Source organism: Amphiura filiformis, chromosome 20 (genome assembly GCF_039555335.1).
Source record: "Amphiura filiformis chromosome 20, Afil_fr2py, whole genome shotgun sequence".
Taxonomy (NCBI): Eukaryota; Metazoa; Echinodermata; class Ophiuroidea; order Amphilepidida; family Amphiuridae; genus Amphiura; species Amphiura filiformis.
Window position 1 is genome coordinate 34,717,058 of NC_092647.1, and position 24,862 is coordinate 34,741,919.

General features: G+C 35.7%; 1 protein-coding gene across 1 annotated transcript in view; it reads right to left on the reverse strand.

Moving 5' to 3' along the window:
• The window catches only part of LOC140142286 (uncharacterized), a 385,706-nt gene that overhangs the window by 326,099 nt on the left and 34,745 nt on the right, over nucleotides 1–24,862 (reverse strand). The gene's annotated exons all lie outside the window — the stretch shown is intronic.

Genomic DNA, 24,862 nt, shown 5'->3' on the forward strand with positions numbered 1-24,862 from the left:
GAACTGAATTGTAGTAATAGAATCACTGGGCTATTCCAACTGAAATCCATCCACCCCCTATGGAAGACATGACCTTAATTTTCTACACAAGGAGTGTGGATTTTAAATGGGGTTACCTGAATGGGTAGCTCCTTTGAAACCTACACTCCCTGTGTGGGAGATTACAGTTATGTCTGCCATAGAGGGTGTATGGATTTTAACTGGAATACCCCATTTGAATCAACCTTAGTGCCCTGGTTTTCTGATCTAGGACAAGTTCCTTTACTCATTTTCTTTGCACTGAGCTAGATCACATGACAGAATATGCCTACAAACCTGGCGAATGGGGGGGGGTGAAGAGTACTGAATATGCATTTGCAAGTATTATACAAAGATAATACAAATCAGTTAGCTCAGGCGATTGCTTGACATGTGCTGTTGTGGCAACAAATTTCCGCCAGAATTGTCTGAAAAATCCACTTGAAATTACATTTTCGGTAATATCTTTAGAACGGAATGTCAGATGCACATGAAATTTTCACATATTGTTACCCTGTTTATGTACCGTATTCATTCCAATAAGCGCCCAGGGTGTTTAAAAGTCATTTTGGGTGGGCGCTATTTTTTATATGGTTTACCTAATTTTTTCCTAACAGGCATTTATTAAAAACAAATTTACGTACATTATAAAAGAGTCCTGACACATTCTAGTAGCTTTTCTGATGCAGAAAATGTATTGCAAGTTTACACAGGACTTCGAATCCCCCAACTATTTCACTGTATCAACGTCTATCCGTCACTTCAACAAAATTCAATGGTACCCTTTAGCAAATTGAAAATGGCCTGGGTGGGCGCTTATTGGGGCATGGGCACTTATTGGAACAAATACAGTACTCTATATTGAATATAACTTTTTCATACAATTCATACGGCCTTTTTGTACTATTAATTATAAAAAAATGCCAAATAATGCAATATGTGATTACATGCTGTCTACTGAAGATAGCACAATACAGACTTGACATTTAATATGGAATATTTTTTCGCAAAATTCCAAGAGTGATCTGGTAGGGGTCTGTATAAACCGCACGGGCTAAATACTAATTAGGGTGTGCCGGGAGATGGTGTAAAATAATTGTTTGACAGAAAATGTACTTTCCATTAGTTTACATTATGGCGCTCATAATGTAGTGAATTAGCCTAAAATGGCGGATTTAAGAAGACTGAATTTGATTTTTGTGAGGGTAAAATTTCTGAATTTAAGCAACATTATTCTGATATTATCAAATTTATTTAGGTTTGAGGAGATATTTACTGAACCTAAATATCAATAAATGTTCGTCAGAACTGAAATGCACTTGTAATCTTCCAGTTTTGTAAGTGGGAGGAGCTTTAAAAATATGGCTCTTAAAAGTGGAACGCACTCAGGAAGTCTGAATGACCCCCTGAGTCCAAATATTATAAACTTACTGTACACAAAGAAACAGTGTGAGTTCATTAGACAATAAGGAATCCATGCAGTTGTTTTGTACCGTAAGTTTATAACATTTGACCCCAATGGGGCCATTCAAACTGTCTGAGTACGTACTACTTTGAGAGCCCTATTTTTAAGCTCCTCCCATGTTCAAAAAATTGGGACATTGCAAGTGTATTTCAGCTGTGATGAATGCCAGTTGCTGATGAAGTTTAAGAAATATCACCCCAAACCCCTATAAATTTGATAATAACTGAAAAATGTTGCATGAAGTCCGAAATTGTGTCCCCCACAAAGCTCAAATTCAGACTCCCTAAATCCGCCATTTAGGCAATTTCACTACATTATGAGCACCATTATGTAAACTTATGAAAAGCACATTATCTGTCAAACAATTATTTTACACCATCTCCCGACACACCCTAATTAATATTTAACCCGTGCGGTTTATGCAGACTCCATCCAGACTAGTCTTGGAATTTTGTGAAAAATATTCCATATTAAATGTCAAGTCTGTATCTGATACAACACTGGTCATTTGATTGATGACGAAATAGCATGAAGATTAATTATTAGGCCTTCAATTATGTGAAAGATCCTGCCTGTCCTGATCATACCAATTATCATCATCATCGTCATCGTTATCATAGTCATCATGATTTTTTTCTCACACAACAATTGCATGTGTAGGTCTGAAAAATAGAGCGCATCAATTGTCGGGGTTAACAGATATATGTCAAAGTTATTGTTGATAGAATTATGAATTATGTTATGATGGGAAAATGAGGTACATTCTTTGACTTGTGTTTCTATTAAGGGATCTAAAATGAGCGTTTATTGCGTTTCGACAGTATTTTTTGTGGGACATGAGAGCACCTCAGACCTATCGAATTGCATTCTGAATACGAAGAATGTCTTTCTGATATCAAATATTTTTCATTTAAAAAAAATCACAATATAATACAAATTTTATGACAAATTATAAAAATTTGATATTTTTCAAATTTTTGATATTTAACAGTCCTCAAAGTAAATTATATAAATCTAATGACATACTCTTAAAGTGTATGTAGCAGGAAGGAAAAGCCGACGGTCAATTGAAAATTTTGACCTTTCATATTGAAGATATGGATTTTTTCCCAAAAAGACCTAATTTTTTTTGGTGTTTTGGGAAAAAATCCATATCTTCAATCTGAAAAGGTCAAAATTTTCAATTGATCGTCAGCTTTTCATCCCACCTACATACACTTTAAGTATAAATCATCAGATTGGTAAAGTTTACTTCAAGTACTGTTAAATATCAAAATATCAATTTTAATGATTTGCCATAAAATGTGTATTAAATTGCTAATTAAAAAAATCAAAATTATTTGATATCAGAATGACATTCTTCGTATTCAGAATGCAATTCGATATGTCTGATGTGCTCTAATGTCCCACAATAAATACTGTCCAAACGTTCATACCCCAGCCCTTAAGTATAAAGTAGTATTTAAGCAATTTGATGATTGTTTTATTTTCGCAACAAAAATCGATAATGTAATTGCATCGACAAAAAGTCATCTTCAACAAATTATTGAAGATCATGAATAAAGGACAAAATACTAAATATATTCACTATGGCTATTTTAGTGGAGTACACTTATGCTACATGAAAAAAAATTAAAGAAATAAAACAGAACATATTGCTATTATTTCTGTTGGACATTTTGTGTAAAATAATTTTTTTTAGAAAAATAGAACAGAGGAATCGATCTCATGACTCTCAATAGCCTATAGTTTACAAGTCAGTGACTTTACCGCTGTACTTTTTTGACCAAAAAAGCATAAAGAACTTATTTGTATTGCCCTTTTCCAATCGACCTACAAATTAAAAAAAAGTAGGGCCGTTTTTTTATATTTTCATATATTCAATATAAAATGTTTTGCCTGTTTGTAATTTGATGGAGAGGGCGATGACAATAACGACAAAGAAGACAATAACAAAAAAGAAGAACTCATAAAATCAAACTTGTCCAAGTTTGCCCTGGACACAATTTGTTAATTTGCATGCATGAGCAATTCAGGTTGAATGCTACCTCATCTAGAGGAAAAGGGAAGTAAAATGTAAATAAGAACACCATAACTTGTTACCTAGCACTGACTTGACCAAACCAAAGAAGTACGGTTGGTGATCTCAAAAATGGCGGAATTATCGTTTTGTTGTATGATTTTGTTGACTTCTTTTGCTCAATATGTAGCAGAATTAAATCAGTGGATTAATGAATCAAATACTGGACCAGTTGTAAATGTGTTTTGTTCAGATGACAATTATGATGTAGAATTTGTATGGGAATTCTCTAATAAAACCCTTGCTAGTGGTGGAAAATTGGATCAGGCTGATGCATCAAGATATAATGTAACTGAAGAATATACCAATAGAGAATATCAAAGCACACTACAGATAAGAAATGCACTCAAACAAGATGCTGGATTGTATATATGCAGAGTTACATTCCCACGTGGATATGGATATCATAACGAATCAGCTAATATTACAGTCATCATAGATCAGTACCTTCCACCTGCTCGTTATCCAGAGTGTACCACAGACCCATCTACTACCTTGATTGATAACACTGATGCTACATTTATGTGTATAGCTGGTGAATCCTCTCCACCTGTTAACTTGACACTAATTCTACAAAGACAAAATGGAACCTCTGTAGAACTGGGACATGGAAATATCACAAGAACAGTCACCATTGATGACAATAATGCTATGTTTGTATGTATCATGACAAGTGATACATTTCCAACTGTTCCACAACGAAACTGTTCTTCAGGTCCAATCACAGTTTCGCAAACAGGAATAACTACAATTAAGGCATTATTACCAATGGGCACTGACCCAACTGATATGCCAATGGACACTCAGCAGTCTACTAAACAACAAGACACTCACATGAACAGCACACCATTGGAAAAGACATTCACAGAAGACAAAGACTCTATAAAACAATCTTCTGTTGGAGGAATCATAGGTGGCATTGTGGGTGCTATAATCCTCCTTGTATTGATAATAATTGTCATTGTTATAATCATAAAGAAGAAGCAGGCACCACAAGACTCAACAGATAACATGTCACCACCCCTCTCAACAAATTACAAGGCACCATCTCTTTCTGTAAATACATATTCACTCAACATGGTTGCTAATCCTGAGAGGAACATAATTTCACCTACCCAATCACAACCTGAAAATCAAGAATCTAATCAAGATGACTCTGAACAAATCGAAGTCTGTGCAATTGTCAATACAAATTATAATCCTGATAAAAGTTCTAGCAATCCTGAAGAAGCAGATGAAGATGAATCAGACTTTCCAGTGTATGCAGTAGCATATTAGGTAAAAGGAGGATGGTGCCAGCCACTGACGGCTTTTACTGGATATCGGGCAGAAAATAGTGTATAGTTGGAAATTGTTGAGGAAGATTGTCCCAGTAAAGTAATTTAAAGCAGGTCAACTGGAAGACTTTAACCAAGAAAATAGTCCCTCTACAAATGACTGCATGGTATTATGCCAATGAGAATACCGGGCCACATTGATGCACTCACTTAAAATGATGAACGTCAAGAATGAGGAATCATTATCAAGCTAAAGTTATTTTTTTTAAACTTCTGTGGTCCGAGCTGCGCCAAGCGTCTACGAGCGTACACGCAGAAAAAATAAGCAATCACGCTGATTGGCTGATCAACGCACTTGACAACAAGTCGGTTGACCCATTGGTTGTCTAGTCGGCGCGTAGTAGGCGACCTTGTCACTTTTACACGATCGTAATTCACCAGCGCGTACCCCGACCATGGAAGTTTAAAAAAACCAATTTTAGTAAGCATCTAAGGCAACAGAAACAAATTTGTTTGATCCGTGGATTGACCGTCGATGCTGCTTCAATGCATGTTATTTAATGAACTATCAACTGATTAATCAGAATTAACGCTAAATTTAATTTGGTCAATGTCACCACAGGCAAAAACTACTATTTTATCACAATTAACAATAGTAAATTAATTGATTTCATAAATAATAAGGATCAACCAAGCATTGATGGTCGATCGAAAGATCGAACTAATTTGTTTCTATTTTTCTAAGTTTCTAAGTTTCACATTAAGGTTTATTATGGTCAACTATATAATGACTATAATATGAGAAAGTGTTGTGTTACATTTTTGTTATAATTTGAGAAAGTGCTGTGTTACAGCACGAAACGTCATTGAGGTATGTTAACATCACCTTTAATTGGATTTGTTTGAGAACATTTTAATATAATTTAATATAATTTTAATATAATGACTATAATATGTGGTTGTGGATCTTACAAACTGATGTATGATGAAATCAAATAAAATGAGATATTTATTGAATAAAATTAATTTATATGTTCTTTATCAAATATTCTTGCACTCTAATAAACCTTTTCAGAATTTTACTAAAACATTCAACCAATCAAATATCTGGCATTTTAATACATAACTGACCATGTATGTAGTGGACAGTGCACAATATGCGCTATCAAGTAAAAGCATGCAGTTCATGATTTTGGGGAACCCAAATTTAAAACCTTGAATTGTCTTATCATATAATGCGAGAGCAGCAAGCAGGAAATTTTGCATATTTTAATGTGTTATGTTTTCCTACACCTTTTAAAGGCGTAATATAGAAACATTGTCCACAATATCTGTGCCAAAAATTGCTTGCCCCCCATTTGACCTGCCAAAAATCATCTGACCCCCCTTTCGACCTGCTAAATAAGGCTTGCCCCCCCCCTCCCTTTTGGCCTGCCAAAAATCTTTGCCTCCTCCTTATAATTCATCACCACAGGGTACACATAATTATTGCACCTCCCCTTAAATGAACTGTCACCAGTGTGTGGTTGATAGCGAAATTTTTGTTTATTGCACATGACATCTTTCTGAACTAATTTCTGAAGATTTCTGATCAGCTGCTGAAAAGGTCTAAAGGCATTAGGCTGAAAACTTAAAGTCATTGGAATTTGACAAGTCTTGTAGTTCCTGGGATCCGTTTCACAAATCCTTATGATTAATTTTAGGATTGACTTACCACACACAATCCCCTATTACATCAATGTTATGATCAAATGGAAGTATTTGTGAAACCAGCCTCTGATATATCAATATTCACATTTGTATGATACATTCATATATAGATCATTTGCATAATTCCCACAATTCTTTCCAAATAAGACCAAAAATATGTCATCAATGCCAGTGTGAATGCTCATCACCACTGCCTTTGCTAAAAATGTACCATGCAATGTATGTGTAATGTCACTTTGGAACATGCACAGAATTTGTCAAAAAACAATGTGTACTGGTGTTGGTGATTCACTTGTAGTTCACTTGAAAAGGCTTTCACCAAAATTAGGCAATTAAATATAAAAGACATTGACATTCGCCATGTCTCAAAATTATACCTGATCTTAAAACTCCCTTTTTCTAAGGGATGCCAACAACTTAGAAACAAAATGGATTTCACTCACTCACATTCAAAAAGGAAATATGAATTGCCAAAAAATGTTACACCACCTTATTCTCTATTATAATATTGTTATATATTTAGGGAATCGCTGGATGGACCAGCAAGTATGGGTCTTCTGTGTGGCATGCGAGGGGTCCGAAATTTGAATCTGGGGGTACGAAGTGACTTCTTAATTCATCTTTTCTCCTTTTTTGTTGTTCTTTCCCTTCCAATAGCACAAAAATCATGGGTTGGGTTAGGGTTAAGCCAATATTTTGGTTTGTAATTAAAGCTGGTGTGCCTTTTACTAACATTTTTACTGAGCTGCTGGAAAACTTAAAGATGCTAAATACCAATTATATTATTTTAGGTAAGTCTCAAGCCTTCCGTGGCAAGTAAAAAGTCACATCACAACTTTTTAACGTATGCAGTGATTGTGTACACTGAGAGGCAAAGATCATTTCTGATTTTAAAGGTTGGTAAAGTCTCGGCACTGAAACTTTTTTGGGTGGTGGAGAGCAGTTACAATGTAATTGAAAATACTTGGGGGAAACATAACATTTGATTTGATTTGATTTGACAACCCTGGATAACCACAGAAAGCCTCTATTGATGCTTATTTCCATTGGGACGGGTTGGGAACAGTCAGGGGCTAACACCCTACTCTTTTCAAAACTGGCTGCAAATACATGTACAGGTATGGCTCTATACACACAGGACTGACGGCTTAACATCCCCTCCGAAGGACGAAGTACTTTCACGATTCATTTACTCAATTCTAAATGAACCATTAGGAGAGCGGAAGTCTGAATTTAATCTACATGTAGAGGTTGATAATTAATTTCAGATCTCAAATCAATAGCCCAGCAAATCTTCACCGCCAGGAATTGAACCCAGGACCTCAATGCACTAAAGGCAAGTACCCCAACCATTAGGCCACGCTCTCCCTATAATAATAATAATGGTCAAAATAATTAACATAATTTCAGCAATAAAAATTAATGAAGATGACAGCTATGATAATGATCAGAACAATGAAGATAGTGACAATTATGATGATGATGATTATAATGATGACAATGCTAATTACAATGGGGATGGAAACAATGAAAAAGGGGATGAGGATGACAACAATGAAAAAGAAGAAGAACAAAGCACTCATATAATTTAGCCCTGGACAAAATTTGTTCATTTGTACGCATGAGCAGTTCGGGTTGATGCATACTTTATCTAGAGGAAAAAGGAAGTAAAAATAAAAATAGAAAAAAAAAAAAAAAAAAAAAAAAGCGCAGTGATTTATAGTGCGCTACGCACAGGCACAACGTCTAGACGTTGATCCACAAGCCTCAGCACACTTTACAGAAACACTACTAAGAAAGTATAACTTATTATCTGGCACTGAGTGGACCAAACCCAACACAACTACGGTTAGCGATCTCCAAAATGGCAGGACTATTGCTTTGGTGTTTGATTTTGTTATCTTCCTTTGCCCATACAGCAGCAGAAGCGGACCTAAATCAATATGTTACTCATACAAGTACTGGACCGGTTGTAAATTTGCATTGTGCAAGTACTGGTACCCATGTAGCAGAAATTTCATGGGAATTCTCTAATAAAACCCTTGCCACTGGTGAAACATTGTATGCTGATGCATCAAGGTATAGGGTAGCTGAGCAAGATGGAGGATATGGAAGCTTACTACAGATTAGAAATGCACTCAAACAAGATGCTGGTTTGTATATATGTACAATTACATTCCAACGTAGTGCAGGCAGACTTGATATCCAATCATACAATACTACAGTCATCATAGATCAGTACCTTCCACCTCCTGGTTATCCAGAGTGCATCATAGACCCATCTACTACCTTGATTGATAACACTGAAGCTACATTTATGTGTATAGCTGGTGAATCCTCTCCACCTGTTAACTTAACACTAATTCTACAAAGATTAGATGGAACCTCTGTAGAATTGGGACATGGAAATGTAACAAGAATAGTCACCATTGATGACAATAATGCTATGTTTGTATGTATCATGACAAGTGATACTTTTACAACTGCTCCACAACGAAACTGTTCTGCTGGTCCAATCCAAGTTTTGCAAGCAGGAATAACTACAATTACGTCATTACTGCCAATGGGCACTGACCCAACTGTTAAGTTATCAATGCCTATGGACACTCAGCAGTCTACTAAACAACAAGACACTCACATGAACAGCACACCATTGGAAAAGACATTCACCAAGCCAACAGACCCTACAAAACAATTGCCTGTTGGAGGAATCATAGGTGGCATTGTGGGTACTATAATCCTCCTTGTATTGATAATAATTGTCATTGTTATAATCATAAAGAAGAAGCAGGCACCACAAGACTCAACAGATAACATGTCACCACCTCTCGCCACAAATTACAAGTCACCACCTCTTTCTGAAAACATATATTCACTAGAAGTGGTTGCTAATTCTATGAAGAACATAACTTCACCAACCCAATCACAGCCTGAACATCAAGAATCTAATCAAGATGACTCTGAACAAATCGAAGTCTGTGCAATTGTCAATACAAATTACAATCCTGATGAAAGTTCTAGCAATCCTGAAAAAGCAGATGAAGGTGAATCAGACTTTCCAGTGTATGCAGTAGCATATTAGGTAAAAGGAGGAGGGTGCCAGCCACTTACTGGACAGACTAACTATCGGGCAGAAAATCCCACAGAACTTCCACATATATCAAAATAGTGTATAGTTGGAAATTGTTGAGGAAGATTGGACCAGTAAAGTAATTTAAAGCAGGTCAACTGGAAGACTTTACCAAGAAAATAGTCCCTCTACAAATGACTGCATGGTATTATGCCAATGAGCATACCGGGCCACATTGATGCACTCACTTAAAATGATGAACGTCAAGAATGAGGAATCATTATCAAGCTAGTAAGCATCTAAGGCAACAGAAACAAATTTGTTTGATCCGTGGATTGACCGTCGATGCTGCTTCAATGCATGTTATTTAATGAACTATCAACTGATTAATCAGAATTAACGCTAAATTTAATTTGGTCAATGTCACCACAGGCAAAAACTACTATTTTATCACAATTAACAATAGTAAATTAATTGATTTCATAAATAATAAGGATCAACCAAGCATCGATGGTCGATCGAAAGATCGAACTAATTTGTTTCTATTTTTCTAAGTTTCTAAGTTTCACATTAAGGTTTATTATGGTCAACTGTATAATGACTATAATATGAGAAAGTGCTGTGTTACATTTTTGTTATAATTTGAGAAAGTGCTGTGTTACATTGAGGTATGTTAACATCACCTTTAATTGGATTTGTTTGAGAACATTTTAATATAATTTAATATAATTTTAATATAATGACTATAATATGTGGTTGTGGATCTTACAAACTGATGTATGATGAAATCAAATAAAATGAGATATTTATTGAATAAAATTAATTTATATGTTCTTTATCAAATATTCTTGCACTCTAATAGACCTTTTCAGAATTTTACTAAAACATTCAACCAATCAAATATCTGGCATTTTAATACATAACTGACCATGTATGTAGTGGACAGTGCACAATATGCGCTATCAAGTAAAAGCATGCAGTTCATGATTTTGGGGAACCCAAATTTAAAACCTTGAATTGTCTTATCATATAATGCGAGAGCAGCAAGCAGGAAATTTTGCATATTTTAATGTGTTATGTTTTCCTACACCTTTTAAAGGCGTAATATAGAAACATTGTCCACAATATCTGTGCCAAAAATTGCTTGCCCCCATTTGACCTGCCAAAATCACCTGACCCCCCCTTTCGACCTGCTAAATAAGGCTTGCCCCCCCCCTCCCTTTTGGCCTGCCAAAAATCTTTGCCTCCTCCTTATAATTCATCACCACAGGGTACACATAATTCTTGCACCTCCCCTGAAATGAACTGTCACCAGTGTGTGGTTGATAGCGAAATTTTTGTTTACTGCACATGACATCTTTCTGAACTAATTTCTGAAGATTTCTGATCAGCTGCTGAAAAGGTCTAAAGGCATTAGCCTAAAAACTTAAAGTCATTGATTTTTGACAAGTCTTGTAGTTCCTGGGATCCGTTTCACAAATCCTTATGATTAATTTTAGGATTGACTTACCACACACAATCCCCTATTACATCAATGTTATGATCAAAAAATGGAAGTATTTGTGAAACCAGCCTCTGATATATCAATATTCACATTTGTATGATACATTCATATATAGATCATTTGCATCATTCCCACAATTCTTTCCAAATAAGACCAAAAATATGTAATCAATGCCAGTGTGAATGCTCATCACCACTACCTTTGCTAAAAATGTACCATGCAATGTATGTGTAATGTCACTTTGGAACATGCACAGAATTTGTCAAAAACAAATTATGTGTACTGGTGTTGGTGATTCACTTGTAGTTCACTTGAAAAGGCTTACACCAAAATTAGGCAATTAAATATAAAAGACATTGACATTCGCCATGTCTAAAAATTATACCTGATCTTAAAACTCCCTTTTTCTAAGGGATGCCAACAACTTAGAAACAAAATGGATTTCACTCACTCACATTCAAAAAGGAAATATGAATTGCCAAAAAATGCCAAAAAATGTTACACCACCTTATTCTCTATTATAATATTGTTATATATTTAGGGAATCGCTGGATGGACCAGCAAGTATGGGTCTTCTGTGTGGCATGCAAGGGGTCCGAAATTTGAATCTGGGGGTACGAAGTGACTTCTTAATTCATCTTTTCTCCTTTTTTGTTGTTCTTTCCCTTCCAATAGCACAAAAATCATGGGTTGGGTTAGGGTTAAGCCAATATTTTGGTTTGTAATTAAAGCTGGTGTGCCTTTTACTAACATTTTTACTGAACTGCTGGAAAACGTAAAGATGCTAAATACCAATTATATTATTTTAGGTAAGTCGCAAGCCTTCCGTGGCAAGTAAAAAGTCACATCACAACTTTTTAACGTATGCAGTGATTGTGTACACTGAGAGGCAAAGATCATTTCTGATTTTAAAGGTTGGTAAAGTCTCACTGAAACTTTTTTGGGTGGTGGAGAGCAGTTACAACGTAATTAAAAATACTTGGGGGAAACATAACATTTGATTTGATTTGATTTGACAACCCTGGATAACCACAGAAAGCCTCTATTGATGCTTATTTCCATTGGGACGGGTTGGGAACAGTCAGGGGCTAACACCCTACTCTTTTCAAAACTGGCTGCAAATACATGTACAGGTATGGCTCTATACACACATGACCGGCGGCTTAACATCCCCTCCGAAGGACAAAGTACTTTCACGATTCATTTACTCAATTCTAAATGAACCATTAGGAGAGCGGAAGTCTGAATTTAATCTACATGTAGAGGTTGATAATTAATTTCAGATCTCAAGTCAATAGCCCAGCAAATCTCCACCGTCGGGAATTGAACCCAAGACCTCATGTACTAAAGGCAAGTACCCCAACCATTAGGCCACGCTCTCCCTATAATAATAATAATGGTCAAAATAATTAACAAAATTTCAGCAATAAAAATGAAAAATTAATGAAGATGGCAGCTATGATAATGATCAGAACAATGAAGATAGTGACAATTATGATGACGATGATGACTATTATGATGATGACAATGCTAATTACAATGGGGATGGAAACAATGAAAAAGGGGATGAGTATGACAACAATGAAAAAGAAGAAGAACAAAGCACTCATATAATTTAGCTCTGGTCAAAATTTGTTTATTTGCATGCATGAGCAGTTCGGGTTGATGCATACTTTCTTGAGGAAAAAGGAAGTAAAAATAAAAATAGAAACACCACTAAGAAAGTATAACTTATTATCTGACACTAACTAAACCCAACACAACTATGGTTAGCGATCTCCAAAATGGCAGGACTATTGCTTTGGTGTTTGATTTTGTTATCTTCCTTTGCCCATACAGCAGCAGAAGCGGACCTAAATCAATATGTTAATTATACAAGTACTGGACCGGTTGTAAATTTGCATTGTGCAAGTACCGGTACCCATGTAGCAGAAATTTCATGGAAATTCTCTGATAAAACCCTTGCCAGGGATGAAACATTAAGTTCTAATGTTGATGCATCAAGATATAGTGTAATTGCGACATATGAAGGATATGGAAGCTTACTACAGATTAGAAATGCACTCAAACAAGATGCTGGTGTGTATATATGTACAATTACATTCCAACGTAGTGGAGGCAGACTTAATAACCAATCATACAATACTACAGTCATCATAGATCAGTACCTTCCACCTCCTGGTTATCCAGAGTGCATTATAGATCCATCTACTAACTTGATTGATAACACTGATGCTACATTTATGTGTATAGCTGGTGAATCCTCTCCACCTGTTAACTTGACACTAATTCTTCAAAGATCAGATGGAACCTCTGTAGAATTGGGACATGGAAATGTAACAAGGACTGTCACCATTAAGGACAATGATGCAGTGTTTGTTTGCCGCATGACAAGTGAAACATTCACGACAGCTCCACAGCGTAATTGTTCTGTTGGTCCCATTTCAGTTTCGCAAGGAGAAATACTAACACCGACAACTAAGTCAACTATTAAGTCAACATTGGCAATGAACACTGAGTCAATTATACAGTCAATAGCACCAATGGACACTGAGTCAACTGGTAAGTCAACATTGCCAATGGATACTGAGTCAACTATTAAGTCAACAGCACCAATGAACACCGAGTTAACTGTTAAGCCATCATTGGCAATGACCATAGAGCCGACTATTAAGTCGTCATTGCCAGTGAACAATGAGTCATCATTGCCAATAGACACAGAGTCAACTATTAAATCATCTTTGCCAGTGTACACTGAGTCAACTATTAAGTCATCACTGACAGTGGACACTGAGTCAACTATTAAGTCATCACTGACAATGGACCCAGAGTTTACTATTAAGTCATCATTGCCAATGCACACAAAGCAGCCTACGCAGCATCCAGAGACAGAAATGAACAGCACACCATTGGGAAACACATTCACCAAACCAACAGACCCTACAAAACAATTGCCTGTTGGAGAAATCATAGGTGGCATTGTGGGTGCTATCCTCCTTGTGTTGATAATCATTGTTGTAATCCGAAAGAAGAAACAGACACCACAAGACTCAACAGATAACATGTCACCACCCCTCTCAACAAATTACAAGGCACCATCTCTTTCTGTAAATACATATTCACTCAACATGGTTGCTAATCCTGAGAGGAACATAATTTCACCTACCCAATCACAACCTGAACATCAAGAATCTACTCAAAATAACGTCTATGCAATTGTCAATACAAATTACAATCCAGATGAAAGTTCTGGAAATCCCACAGAAGCTAATGACTATGAAGCTGTATCAGACTCTCCAGTGTATGAAGTAGCATATTAGGAAGAGTGACAAGGGTACCCAGTCTCCTGATGACTTTTATTAGACATGCAGGCAAACTTGATCTTTCGGACAGAAAATCACTGTGCACCAAAATAATGCAAAATTGTGTGTGCGAAGATTGTCCCAGTAAAGTCATTTGAAGCAGGTCAGCGGGCAGATTTGACTGAGTCCCTTTATAAAAAGACTGCATTGGTTTTGGGTTTCTTGAAAAATATATTGTGAATACACTCACTAGAACTATATTAGTTTTAAAAGATAAAATGTGCTGACCTTAAAAGATTGAACAATGTTTAAGACTACCGCTATTCATTTGTAATAATGCACTTATTGTTCATCTCCTCTATGGAGATATTTTCCATGGCGGCCATCTATGATCATGCTTGAGGTTTCACCAAACAAACCATGGGTTTTGAGGTCTTATATTTTTTGTTGTATGTCAACAAAATCGATTAAATTTTAATGATGATCTTATTTTCATGTTGTTATAAGCAAATATAATGTTCCAGATAACGCTAGTTAATAAATACATTAAGAAAAAGTAAAGTTGCACTTTCTGTTAGTATTCCTTTTTGGACTTTAACTTTTTAACATGTTCTAGCAGCCCTATGTAAAACCGTGACACTCGAAAGGCCATATCTCTGGAATGATTATTTAAACGCCAAAATGTTTCTTTCATCAATTCCCAGCCAATAAGTTAGGTCTGAATCAATTTAAAAGTACTTCAATTTTTAGTGGACATGCCTACTACTAGTTCCCAGCAAACACAAAACATTTTGAATAGCTTACGTTTTGGTTTTGATAAAAATATTTTAATAATATTAAAGGTCGGGTTTTATAAAGGGCATGAAAACGTTTAAAAATGTTTTGTAAGAAAAAACACTACAATATCATTTTGAAAATGTCAAAACTTTCTTTAAAAACTGGAATAACATTAATTACATTATGTTAGAATATATTATTTAAGTTTATTATGGTCCACAGTATACAACTATATGTGATTGTGGGACTAACAAAATGACATGTGTGATGAAATCAAGTAAATAAAATTAGACATGTTTTGAGTAAAATTGATTTAAATGTCAGGATTTTTGCTAAAGCAATCAATTCCTGGCAATTTGAATGTGTATGAATCGTAATCGTCCACACAGTGGACAGTGCTCAATACGCTGTCAAGTAACTAAGAGCATGTGGTACGTGATTGGTGTGAACAATCATACTAGGCCAAAAAAAAATTGTTTGGTTGCCCTTCCAAGACAAAAATTTGGAGGGTCGGTAGGTCGATCCTTTTTTTTTTTTTCATGTGTGCGCTTCCTCCATTTTACCTCCATTTTGACAAGGCTGGTAAATTCTTGATCATTTTACATTTAAAAAAAAAGTGTGGTTTTGGACAGAATTTAAATGCAAATACTTCTTATTTTTAATAAAATATGCATTTAATAAATGAAATGAGTGAATAACAAATATAAAATGTCTTTGATTGTCCAAATTTAAGGTTTTTTCTAAAAAAGTGATTGGCAAAAAAAACCTGACCCAAGATTTCTGATTTTTTGGTCGGTCTCTGAGGGCAATCAAACAATTTTTTAGCCCTATGCCACACACTCATTAAACAAAATATCACCAGTGTGCGATTGATTGTGATGTTTTTGTTTACTGCACATCTTTTTGAACTAATTTCAGAAGTTTTCTGATCAGCTGCTGAAAAGATCTAAAGGCATCTGCTGAAAACTGAAAAAGTCATTGAAATTTTGATGAGTCTTATAGCTAGTTCTTTATTGGGCCAAATTTCACAAATAGCGTGTGTATACTGAGCACCTCGCATTACTGCGCTTTCACCTTCATCCGCATTTTAATCCTCTAACCTTCACCGGGTCGTTTCTACTGCGCTGTAAATGCAGGGTAACAATTCACTACCCACATATATAGTGGGGAAGACGCACACTGTATTGTAGTAGGCTAACTTCCGGTGCCACCCACAAATCGTCACCCGAACTGTTTCTACTGCAAAAGTTACCACATATTCACTACTACTAACCTCCTCAAAAGGTGGTTGACGGATTCACTCATCACCTCACATTTACCCGAGCTGTTTCGGGAGCTGTTTCTGCTGGGGCCGTTACCGTGTATTCCTTGCATCGCCCCAAATTCACCCGCAACCATTTACTCAGTAGAAACACACTGTATGATTAATGACTTACCACAACACTATTAGTTATTAGGTGAAGCGGAGGTATGGTACGGGAAATTATCGTGCGCGAAGTGTCATACTGGGTGAAGCCGAAAGCTGAACCCAGTATGACGCTGAGCGAACGATAATTTCCCGTACCATACCGACGCTGAACCTAATAACGAATTTATCATACCACTAAGTCATTCTAACTATTGAAATAATTACGTTTTTACACATTTTAATTGCTGCTAAATAGGAAAAACATTACAAAAAATAGATGACTGTTCGCGTATTACAGGTTGCGTGCATTTTACGCGCCCGGTTTACGCGATTCGCCTTTATACGCGTACCTTGCCGTACACGCGTATCGGGCTTGCGACTAGATATAAAGCGTAAAATACGCACTCACTGACTAGATACGAAAATATACCAGGTTAGCGGTGTTCTTTGATGTTTCCCTTAGTGGTATGATAAAATCCCCTATTACATCAATCGATTGGAAGTTTTTGTGAAACCAGCCTCTGATATATCAATTTTCACATTTGCATAATTCCTGCAATCCTTTAATAAAACCATCAGGTTTGTTCAGTAAATAAACATTTTGGATTTTAGTTTGACAAAACCAAGTGAATACTCACTACAATATTTTGTCCTACTCATCGGAGGACTTCATCAGGTATGACTGATATGGTCATCTGATCCACTTTCCCCGGCAAACAAGTTTGAGTGGTTTCCGGTGTTCCTTAGTCTCTTTTGCAGACTTCAGTAGTGGATCATATTACCATATCAGTCATACCTGATGAAGTCCTCCGATGTGTAACACAAAAAATATTGTAGTGAGTATTCACTTGGTTTTGTCAAACTAAAATCCAAAATGTTTAAACCAAACCTATGTCATCAATACCAGTGTGAATGTTCCTGCCTTTGCAAAAAAGGTCCTATGCAATGTGAGTGTAACACCCTAGACTATGCCATAGTCGAATTTTATTAAAAATATGTTATTATTAGTCATGTTGAACCCATTTTGTTGAACTCAAAATTATACTTTCGCATCAACACAAAAGCGCCGCAAATACCACAGATAGTTGTGTACGGTGTAGTTAATGGTAATGGCGCGGGCCCGGAAGATTAAAACCATAGCGAGATATGGGTGACCAATCACAAGGCAGATCCATTTAAAGATGCATTACATATCATGGCCAATTTTAGTTAGGCCAGAAATTGGCCTAACTCTCCATAGAGTCCTGTGTTAAAAATCTTAACCGCAAGGCAAAGTCAGTAGTCCACTTGGGAAGCTAACAAACAGAGGGAGTGTGGTGACTGAAAAGATCAGATACAGATGTGAAAATCTACCAGTTGCACACAAATCAATATAAATCAGAGTTTTATGCTTAAATGTAATAGCCAGAGTATGCAAAATGGGCAAGTGGACTACGGAGAAGTCTAGTAACACCCAGGTGTAACACTACTATCATGCAATGCCACACTTTGGAACATGCACAGTAGTGTCAAAAACAATAGTGTACTTAATAGTGTTGTACAAATGTAGTTCACTTGAAAAGGGATGTATACACCAACATTGGCCAATAAATATAGAAGACATTAACATTCATTTATCCATCTCTCAAAATTACACCTGATCTTAAAACTGCCTTTTCCCCCAGTCTTCAGAAGTGGATCATACACATGAATAAGATTGTAGACCCCTCGTCTCTGTTCATTACTCCTCGCCCTCTCTTCCTGATCTGGACTGATTCCTTAATCCATCTCGCTTCGCTACCGGAAGTGACATATCTTCCCGCCAGTCATCAGCTGTTGGATCATCACAACAACACCAAGCTTTGATAAAGTCAGTGGCTCACTGACGAAACTGTCAGCAAGAACTTAACTAGTAAGTTTTCTTCAAATTGGTTTTGACAAAAGAAAGACTCTCTTAATTTGTTTATTACCAAACCTGATGAATTTGTTTCAAAAACAAAAGGATTTTACCTGCATTCAAAAAACTAATATGAACTACCAAAATAGCTTATACCACCTATTATTATATTCTCTATTATTATATTTTTTTCAATGGGAAAATGGGGATTTCATAAAGGATATTTATCACATCCATAAATCTCTGTTTAAAAGCCATCAATATTAAAATGCAAACAAGTTTAAAATAAAAATTGACAGGCTTTTTTAAATTTTAATTTTAGGATTTTTTTCTTTACATTTCATAATCTGTGTCCTCATTTTGCTGTTTTATCTTTCATTTTTTTATGCAGTGCTGGATAAACTAGAAACGTTGCGGTTTTCGATGCAAGGCGTCGAATGGGATGCCTCCACCCTGGGGCGATTTAAATGAGTACAAATCCATTTTTAGTAATTTGACCTCAGATGACCCCTGGGTGACCCCGGATGACTCCAAAATGACATGCCAAAAATTTGGCTCTAAATGTTGACTGTACCCACCAAGTTCCGTGCCCATATGACCAATTTTATTAATTTGACCTTAGATGACCCCTGGGTGACCCTGAAATGACCATCCAATAATTTGGCTCTAAATGTTGACTGTACCTACCAAGTTTCATGCCCATATGACAATTTTTAGTAATTTGAACTCGGATAACCCCTGGGTGACCTCGGATGACCCCAAAATGACCTTCCAAAAATGTGGCCCTATATGTTGACTGTACCCACCAAGTTTCCTGCCCATACGACAGTTTGTACTACTGTCTGTTCAATTAGCTTAGATTCTTGTATTTTTAGGATATTTGAAAAAATAAAAAATTGTGGTCAAAGTCATCAAAGAAAAGTGTTAGCAGAGCCTTAGACCCAACGTGATTTATACTTTTCAAATTCCAAAGTTCAATTTAAAGCCTCATTACTTTTCAATTTTGGCCTTTTCGCGATATTTTAAAACAAGCCGTAGAACGTCGGGTACCATAAACTTTTTTGAATAAATCCATTTAGTGCAATAGGGACGATTGTCATAATAATTAGTTATTATTAATTTATTTATTTATTTATTTATTTATTTATTTATTTATTTATTGTGTGGATGGGCCTGAGAAGGTGTGAGCCTAAGCCTTTTATTAAACTACACATTTATTTTCAATTTGTTATTTCGTTTTGTTTGTTGAATACAAACTATGAGAAGAAGATTTGGAAACAAAAGAACTTAGGTTACAGAAAACAATTCTTGTAAAGTTACTGTATCTGAAAATGTCACATGCAAATGCTGATATTCTTGAGAAAGAATGATGGTATTAAACAAAATTACATTTAATCGATGAAACAGTTGAAATAAGAATGAAATCCATAATTTGTTTGTCATTGTTTGGGAAAAATAATGCTCGGAATAATGTTAGGCCCCCTATGCATAAAACGTAATTGCGCATACCTCACGGAGCTTCACCTCATTTCATGCAACAAAAACCGATGGACCATCATCACCTATAATAGACCCTATCCAATAACCGGAACAGTATAACAATTGAATTGGCAGGACAGATTGGTGGACATATTTTTTGTTGCTAAATTCGATAGGGTCTATGCCCTAAATTGAAAATGGACCGTCCCACTCGATTTGTGAAAAGGTCGCGAACCCTTTTGGTGGACCCAAGTAATTGCCTAAAATGAGGCAAAATTGAAAAGAAATGAGGTTTTAAATTGAACTTTGGAATTTGAAAAGTATAAATCATGTTGGGTCTAAGGCTGTGCTAACACTTTTCTTTGATGACTTTGACCACAAATATTTATTTTTTCAAATATCTTAAAAATACAAGAATCTAAGCTAATTGAACAGACAGTAATTTGACCTCAGATGATCCGTGGATGACCTCTGATGACCCCGAAATGACCTTCCAAAATTTGGCTCCAAATGTTGACTGTACTCACCAAATTTCATGCTCATACGAGTTTTTACTAATTTGATCTCACATGACCTCTTGATGATCCCTGGTGACCCCAAAATGACCTTCCAAAAATTTGGCCCTATATGTTGACTGTACCCACCAAGTTTCCTGCCCATACGACAGTTTGTACTAATTTGACCTCAGATGATCCGTGGATGACCTCTGATGACCCCGAAATGACCTTCCAAAATTTGGCTCCAAATGTTGACTGTACTCACCAAATTTCATGCTCATACGAGTTTTTACTAATTTGATCTCACATGACCTCTTGATGATCCCTGGTGACCCCAAAATTACCTTCAAAAAATTTGGCTCTATATGTTGACATATTGACATGTTGACATGTTGCCCTAACATTTTTACTGAGCTGCTGGAAATCTTAAGATGCTAAATACCAATTATATTATTTTAGGTAAGTCTCAAACCTTCAAAAGTTTGTGGCAAGTAAAAAAGTCACATCACAGCCTTTTAACGTACTGGCATGATTGTGTACTACAGTGAGAGGCTAAGATCGTTTCTGATAGGCTGATTTTCAGGGTCGGTAAAGTCTCACTTAAACTTCTTTTGGGGTGGGGGAGAGCAGTAATAATGTAAGAAATATAATAATAATAAAAACATAATTATAGTAATTACACCAATAAAAATGAAGAATTAATAATGATGACAATGATGACATTCATGATGATGATCACAACAATGAAGATAGTGACAATTATGATGATGATGACTATTATGATGATGACAATGCTAATTACAATGGGGATGGAAACAATGAAAAAGGGGATGAGGATGACAACAATGAAAAAGAAGAAGAACAAAGCACTCATATAATTTAGCCCTGGACAAAATTTGTTCATTTGCATGCATGAGTAGTTCGGGTTGATGCATACTTTATCTAGAGGAAAAAGGAAGTAAAAATAAAAATAGAAACACTACTAAGAAAGTATAAGTTATTATCTGGCACTGACTGGACCAAACCCAACACAACTACGGTTAGCGATCTCCAAAATGGCAGGACTATTGCTTTGGTGTTTGTTTTTGTTGTCTTCCTTTGGCCATACAGCAGCAGAAGCGGACCTAAATCAATATGTTAATTATACAAGTACTGGACCAGTTGTAAATTTGCATTGTGCAAGTACCGGTACCCATGTAGCAGAAATTTCATGGAAATTCTCTGATAAAACCCTTGCCAGGGATGAAACATTAAGTTCTAATGTTAATGCATCAAGATATAGTGTAATTGCGACATATGAAGGATATGGAAGCTTACTACAGATTAGAAATGCGCTTATACAAGATGCTGGTTTGTATATATGTACAATTACATTCTCACGTAATGGAAGTGGTGGAGATGTAACTTATGACCAATCATACAATACTACAGTCATCATAGATCAGTACCTTCCACCTCCTGGTTATCCAGAGTGCATCATAGATCCATCTACTACCTTGATTGAACATACTGATGTTACATTTATGTGTATTCCTGGTGAATCCTCTCCACCTGTTAACTTGACACTAATTCTTCACAGATCAGATGGAACCTCTGTAGAATTGGGACATGGAAATGTGACAAGAACAGTCACCATTGATGACAATAATGCTGTATTTGTTTGCCGCATGACAAGTGAAACATTCACAACAGCTCCACAGCGTAATTGTTCTGTTCGTCCCATTTCAGTTTCGCAAGGAGAAATACTAACACCGACAACTAAGTCAACTATTAAGTCAACATTGGCAATGAACACTAAGTCAATTATACAGTCAACAGCACCAATGGACACTGAGTCAACTGGTAAGTCAACATTGCCAATGGGCACAGAGTCAACTATTAAGTCAACTGCACCAATGAACACCGAGTCAACTATTAAGTCATCACTGCCAATGGACACAGAGTCAGCTATTAAGTCAACAGTGCCAATGGATACTGAGTCAACTATTAAGTCAACAGTGCCAATGGATACTGAGTCAACTATTAAGTCAACAGTGCCAATGGATACTAAGTCAACTGTTAAGTCATTATTGCCAATGGACAAAGAGCCAACTATTAAGTCAACATTGCCATTGGGCACAGAGTCAACTATTAAGCCATCATTGCTAATGGACATTCGGTCAACTACTAAGTCAGCATTGCCAATTAACACTGGTGAGACAGAAATGAACAGCACACCATTGGAAAAGACATTCACCAAACTGACAGACCCTACAAAACAATTGCCTGTTGGAGAAATCATAGGTGGCACTGTGGGTGCTATAATCCTTGTGTTGATAATCATTGTTGTAATACGAAAGAAGAAACAGACACCACAAGACTCCACAGATAAAAGGTCACCACCTCTCTCCACAAATTATAAGGCACCATCTCTTTCTGAAAATACATATTCACTCCACATGGTTGCTAATCCTGAGAGGAACATAACTTCACCTACCCAATCACAGCCTGAACATCAAGAATCTAATCATGATAACTCTGTCTATGCAACTGTCAATACAAATTACAATCCTGATGAAAATTCTGGAAATCCCACAGAAGCTGATGACTATGAAGCTGTATCAGACTCTCCGGTGTATGAAGTAGCATATTAGGTGGGGTGGAGGCAGAGTGCCCCAGCCTCTGATTTGCTTTTACCAGGCAGACAAGCTCTATCAGGCAGAAATTTCACTGTGCATCTTGTTTTTGGCATCTTTAACACCCAAATTTACTTTCTTTATGGATCAAAATAGTGTAAAATATGCCTATTGCATATCGTTGTGTACTTTGTGTAAAGATTGTCCAAATAAAGTGCAGTTTGAAGCTGTCAAGTAGGAACACATTACTGAGTCCCCCTATAAAACAATTGCACAGTACATAACAAAACACAAAAGTATTTTTTTCAAATGTTATAAACATGTTATTAGCGTTTTTTGGTTTGGGTCAAAACGTTTTAATAACATTTAAATTGTGGGTTTTATAAAGGTCATAAAAACATCTTTAAAACATTTTATATGAAAACTACAACAGTGATTGTAAAAATGGTATCAAAATGTTATTGCAATTATGTTTATATCAAAACTTGATAACATTATGTTTTGCATTAAGTTTTCAAAAATATATTCTGAATGTTATTAAAATGTTTTATACCCTTTATATAACTTGACTTTTAATCATTTCTGTCAAATGTTTTGTGCTTGCTGGGAGCCACTGAGTGTATGGGAAAGTAAAGATGAATTTCCTGTGTATGATAAATTGAAAAACGGATGTATATAGTCACAAGGAGCAGAAAATAATGACCATGAGGATGAATCAGATTTTTCTTTATATGTCAAAGTGAAAAAAGAAAATAAATCTCCTGAACTTGAGGACCAAGCTGGCAATAGGGAGAGTGCAGAATTTGTTGACATTACTTGACAAACAAATCTATACATCAGTGGGTCCACAGAAAGGGGAAAAAAGGAAAAATATCAAATATTTTGAGAACTATATTTTACTAGAACTATATCAGTTTTGGGTTTAAAATATTATATAGGCCTAACCCATTACATTAACATGATTAAGTTTTTTGTGGTACACTGAATTCAGCTATATTATGTGGTTGTGGGTCTTACCAAATTATGTGAGTAAAATGAGCACAATTGATGACTAAAATGAATTTTCATTTGATATATTTTTGCACACATCCACACTTCCTTAAAACAGGCTACTAGAATAGAAATCATTGAAATTTGACTTATGGTTCCTGTTATTATTGATATTCACTGATTTTTGCACAATATGACATGATTTATTGTAGGCCTAGGCTTGTTTGACCTTATATTAATTATGGACAACTTAAATGGAAGAACGTATGTAAAACAAATCTTGAAAAAATAAATTTGCTCCAAAAACGGGCAATGAGAAATAGGAACTGCCAGAATAAGTTTGCCTCCAATTCTCTGTTTTCAATACGAATATACATGATATTCCCTGGGATATTCGTCACATTCATAAATTTCAGTTTAGAAGCAAAAAAACCAAACACCAAACCCCCCCCAAAAAAAAAACAATAAAAAAAACAAAAACAAAAAAACATCACTAATAAGTTGTTTAAGATATAACTGCACAAAAATTACCAATTTCATTGAAATACAACTGATGGGCAATGAACTGTACTATTGTGAAATATAAGTTCACTCTTGTCTTTTTTATTATTTCAATTTCAGAATTTTTTATCTTTGAATTATTTAATTTTTTAATACTTTAATGTTAAATCATTAAAAGGACTCAAACATGTAATCTAAATATGTCACATTTATGCATGTATTAAATGGATAAATATTTCAATAGGATTCTATTACATTAATTAGTATGAAGTGTGAAAATATAGGCTCATGAA